Here is a 6,000-nt window from a genome sequence, read left to right as displayed (position 1 = left end):
ACTAGGCTGTGTGACCCTGGGTAAGTCACTTCACCCTCATTGCCCAGCAAAAAATAAAATAAAATAAAAAAAAAATCAGTGGCAGCTCACTCCCAAGTTTGATGTAAGGCTCCAATGAGATGGTGAGCACAAGGCAATTTTGCAAAACTCAAATGGATTGATCAACACTTAGCACAGTGCCTGGAACATAGTAGGTACTTAATAAATGTTAATTGATGGTTTGACCTGTTTTCTCACTGATTTAGAAGTTCTCTCCTATCACACAGATCGCAATCTAGTCATACCTGCCCACCCTTTGGGCAAAAAGCTTGCCTCACATGCTGCCATCTTGACATGAATGGTGAGGATACCAATGGAACTCTCTGATTGTCTATCTGTCATTCCCCCTTACCTTTCCCATGTGACTAGCCCATCTCCTCTCTAGCATTTTGTTGTTCAATTGTTTCTGTTATGTCCAATTCTTCATGATCTCATTTCGGGTTGTCTTGGAAAAGAGACTGGAGTAGTTTGCCATTTCCTTCTCAAGCCCACTTTACAGATGAGGAAACTGAGGCCAACAGGGTTAAGTGACTTGCCCGGGGTCACACAGCTACTACATGTCTGAGGCTGAATTTGAACTCAGGTCTTCCTGTCCCCAGGCTTGGTGCTCTATCCACTGTGCCACCAACTGCCCATTCTTTATCATTGCTTAATGATCACCTTTTTTCCTGTTTTGCCTCCATGTTCTTCACTGATTATATGTTGTACCCGGCTCTGACCTGCAATGTATGTCTCCACTGCCCTCTATTTGTATTCATGTTTTATGTTCAAAAACTGCAGTGATTGTCAAATTGCTTGATGTCCTCAGGAGAGGGGAGGAAAGGGAGGGTGGGAGAAAGATCTGGAACTCAAAAAATATATTTACAGGTAATTGGAAAAGTAATTAAAATAAACAAATTAAAAAAAACAATTTTATTACAATGAGGCATCTCCAAAGAATTAAGAATTAGCACCAGCCAAAGGGCAAAGAGAAGGAGCCTGGCTGTGAACTGGCTACAGCCCACAACTACCTCATCTTATAAGTAGGACCATCCTAGTCCTTGTCAAAATTGATTGAAATTGGAAGATTACAATAAGTGGAAAAAATGGATGATGGGGGAAGATATGATGTCCTGGTGATCCTCTTATGTTAGCTGAACACATGGCTTTCCCCTATTTAAAAAAACAAAAAACCGCCACCCTCATAAGTCATTTCTCACAAACCTTCTTACCATAGAGATCATAGTCTCATACATTCAAAGCCCAAAGGTATGCTAGAAGTCATTTGATCTTACCTCCTCATTGAAAGATGAGAAAACTGAGGCCTATAGATATTCAATCACTTGCCCAATATCATACAGGCCTTTGGCTCAGATGCCAACATAAATTCAGCATGCCATGTTGGACTTCGCCCCACCTACCACCCACATGACTAATGTTTCTTTAACAAGCATACCAAAAAACACATATCCCAATCAGTGTCTTGGCTTTCAAAAGAGATTCTTTCAGAAACTATGTATGAGTCCTGATAAGGCAGTCACAACCCAAAACATGTTGGCAACTTTGGGAATGGCATTTGAAACTCAGGCACATACATTTGATAGCCTTAATTGGTGGTAAATTACTATCCTGTGAGGGTGGATTGACTTTTGGAAAACAGTCTGAAGTCAATCAAGGCAATTCAGATGAAAATGTAGTTGGGTTTTTTTTTAAGGGTTTGACTATATAGTAAAGATACATTATTGTGTCTTGTCCAAAAGAGATTCCCAAACAGGAGCACCAAGGAAATGTTGAGCAATAGCATAATCAGTGGAATGTGTATGGCCTTCTAAGGTGACTACCTTAGAGGACACTCATCTTAATATATAATTTCTAGTGTACTGGGTGGAATAATGGGTGGGGAGTCAGGACATCTGGGTTCAAAATATGCTTCAAACATTAGCTAGCTCTGTGGTTATGGACAAACAACTTCACTGATCCTTGGTTTCCTTATCTATAAAACATGGCACTAATAACTCTGACACGTTTAGGATCTCAGCACTATTCAAACTTGAGTTATTATTTTTACAGTCATACCTTATGTAACCAAATTTCTAAAAATACAACTTCAATAACAGAAAAGCTTCCTACAAAGAAGTACCCAGTAATTTTTTGTGCCTGGAAAAAGGTGAGCAGCATGAAAATGTACTCTCAATGATTCTAGTATGGGGAAAGGAACAGTAGGGGCTGATGAGACAGAGAGCATCTCATCTTAGGTATAGCCATGATGGGGAAATGAAGAATTACATTGGGAGGGGGTTTCCTACTTTAAATAATTCATCTTGCTAATGAGGAGCTGTGCTTAATTGTTACCACACAGCTGAAGCATCTGAAGTCATATTGGCACCCCCTAAATTTCAGGATTCTGGGTCAAAGTTTCTTTTCCTCCACTCTAGTGATGCAGGGGACTTTGACTGCAGTGAGGGGCTGTGGCTCCCACTTCAAATCAGAGCATTAAAGACATCTCTTGTTGCCTTTCCAACAGGTTAAGTGAGGGGACACAGACATAATTGAATAAATACTCAAGCTCTTAGTAAGGAGAGAGCAAAAATGGACTAAAGTACATGTAACAGAAATGCTTTTGTAAAAGCCATGAACACATTGTAGGTTTGGACACTATTTAAAATTCCTTCCCAAATGGTAGACTTTGGGGTTGGGTCTGTCAGTCTGCATTTCACTGCCAGTACATTTGGGCAGCTCCACTTCTAGCCAAGAGCAATTGGCCTGGTACAATCCTCCCATCCAAGAGAACAAAAGCCAACTCACCCAGTGCTAGGTTCTCATAGCTTTCCCTGGCCAACTGGGAAAAATTGATAAACCTTAGCCTATGCAAGGTGAAAACAAAGTGAAACATGAAAATTGTGGTGTTGAGTCAGCTTTTTAGATGTGGTGCAGTGGGCCTGGAGTCAGGAAGCCTTGAGTTAAAATCTGACCTCTGACACTTTGTAGTGTGTGACCCTGGAAAGTCATTTAACTGCTCAGCCTTGGTTTCCTCAATTGTAAAATGTGGATCATAATAGCACCTCCTTCATAGGGTTGTTGTGAGGACCAAATAAGATGATGTTTCTAAAGTGTTTCTAAAGTATGCACTATACAAATGCTTATTCTCTTCCTTTCTTCCTCGATTTACCTCTTAAGACTTCTTATTCTGGGGGGCAGCGAGGTGGCGCAGTGGATAAAGCACCAGCCCTGGATTCAGGAGAACCTGAGTTCAAATCCAGCCTCAGATGCTTGACACTTACTAGCTGTGTGACCCTGGGCAAGTCACTTAACCCTCATTGCCCCGCAAAATAAATAAATGAAATTGTTTTTAAAAGACTTCTTATTCTGAAATAGAGAAGTAACTAAAATGTTTTGTGGGAGATAAAAGTGAATCGATCCAGTTTTTTTAATGTTGCATCCTTCTGGGCTACTTGTATTCCCATTTTGAGATTGGGTGCTCTAAGAGTGACTTCTCCTCTTGGTTCTAAAGATACCCTCTCTGTTGCTACTCTTACTACTATAGCTTTTGTTCTTCTTTCCCCACAGGTGTGCTTATCGTTAACAATTAGCCAGTAGGAGCAACTAGTGCTTAGATAATTAATTAACCTAAGAGACATAGAAAGAATAGTAGTTATAAAACAAAACACCACTGTTTCTATGAACCTAGGGCATACTCTCCCATAAATACACACAGCATCTATAGGAAGAGTGAACTCAAACTTAGAGTACAATGGTGGTGAGGCATACATGTAGTATGCCCACGTGATAAGGGCTGTTCACCAATCCTATTACTTCAGGACCTGGAACCTTCCCTTTCTATAAGATTCTCATGCAGTTTTCCTCAGGGGCTGCAAGGCACCCAGGACCGGTTCCTCTCTGTACTTCAGTACTCTTCTCTGTGGACAGGGTCATGGTCCTTGAAGCTGATTCCTCACTTGGACGACTGTCTATATCCATGTTTGTCTAGATCGTGTGTCTCAGATCCCCATTAGATGCAGTATCTCTAACTGGGCAGCTAGTCCCCCTTCAAAGCTACTTGACCAATTTGAGGAGAGGATTAGAAAGAAATTCACTCCTCCTTTTCCATCTCCACAGGGAGCTTCCAGTTTACAATCTCTCCTGGTCTCAAATTACTCAAAATTGTCAGGGGGCTCAGCCTCCAGAGCAGCTGCTAACTTATTGGCTTGGCCAATTGTGTTGTTCCCTTCTTGACTCAGAAAGTGGGGGAAATCACAGAGTGTTATACCTTTTTAAATACATTAAAATAGACTCCTGTGTGACATCATCTCAGCTGGAGAAGTGGAATCACATGCCCCTTCCCCTACATAATGCATTATATAATGTTTGAAGTAAGAGTATTAAAATACACACTCACCTATTTGGGGATATGTACACGTAGTGTACGCAGAAACTCTAGCCAGCCATCACTTTAAAGTGGCATGACATTCATAGGAACTGCAGCATCCTTAGTTGCAAAGATCCGACAGTATAATAGACAAGCGATAATTCAGGGGAAAACATTAACAGGGCAATCTGAGCTATTTTTCCACATGTAATTCTTGAAAAACTTGATCCCCTGGCAAACAGTATAGAAAATCTGTGCTGTATATAGAAAAGCCAATCTCTTATGATTGCTGTCCAAATAAAACCTCTTTGCATGCAGTCAACCCAAAGTGAAAGCCCATTGTCATAACATTATGTCTGTAGGGCACCACTTCAGATAATGTGCAAAAAAATAGGGAACTCAGTAATTAATATAGAGCTCCTGAATGAGGAAAATTGTCAACATAAAGTGCAAATAGCATCCAATAAGAACTATATGAAAACCTGGCTCCAAATTATTTGCCTTCATTCTTTGCCTCAATTTCCTCCCTTCCAACCAAATTTTCTCTTTTTTGAAGATAATTTTTTCAATCGATAAAAAATTTACCTACTTTCCCTTTTATCTCCCCCTCCCTAACTGAGAAAAGAAGAAAAGCAAAACTCCTGTTAAAAAAACATCTATAGTAGGGGCAGCTAAAGTGGCGCACTGGATAAAGCACTTGCCCTGGATTCAGGAGGAACTGAGTTCAAATCCAGCCTCAGACACTTGACACTTACTAGCTGTGTGACCCTGGGCAAGTCATTTAACCCTCATTGCCCTGCAAAAAAAAAGCATCTATAGTCAAGCAAAACAAATGAACCTATTGGCTGTCTTCCCCCCCCCCACCCCCCCCAAAAAAGTTTCATTTTGCACTCTGAGCATTTCACCCATGGGAAGCTTGTTTCATCATCAGTCCTCTGGAATTGTGATTGGTCATCACATTAATCAGAGTTCCTGAGTTGTGAAGTTGTGACTTCATAATATTGTTGTCACTTTATAAAATTTTCTTCTGATTCTGCCTACTTCACTCTGAATCAGATTATTGAGGTTTCCCCAGTTTCTCCCAAAGTTGTTCTTTTCATTATTTCTCATAGCACAATAATAGTCCATTAAATTCATATACTATACTTTGTTTAGCCATTTCCCAACAAGTGGGCCTCCTTAGTTTTGAGCTTGGGGCTACTACAAATATTTGAGCTGCTATAAATATTTATGAGCATATGGATTCTTTTCTTTCTTCTTTGATGTCTTTGGCATAGAGGCCCAATAGATCAAAAGTTAAAGCATATGAAAAATTTGCTAACTTGGTGGGGGGGAGGGGGAAGTATGGTTCCAAACTGTTTTACAGAGTGGTTTGGACTAGTTCCACCATCAACTTCACCAACAATGTATCAGTTTTCCCACAACCCATCCATCATTTCTCTTTTTACTTTTTTTTTTCATTTTTCACAACCTGAGGTGCATGGGAAGTATAAAACAACCTTGGAGCTGTTTTAATTTGAATTTCTCTAATTATCAGTGAAATGGGACTTTTTAAAAAAAATGTGGCATTCAAAAGCTTGAATTCCTTCCTTTAAAATCTGCCTGATCCTATCCTT

Source organism: Dromiciops gliroides, chromosome 1 (genome assembly GCF_019393635.1).
Source record: "Dromiciops gliroides isolate mDroGli1 chromosome 1, mDroGli1.pri, whole genome shotgun sequence".
NCBI classification, from domain to species: domain Eukaryota; kingdom Metazoa; phylum Chordata; class Mammalia; order Microbiotheria; family Microbiotheriidae; genus Dromiciops; species Dromiciops gliroides.
The sequence above is the reverse complement of the archived record's forward strand: the minus strand, read 5'-3'. Positions refer to the sequence as shown.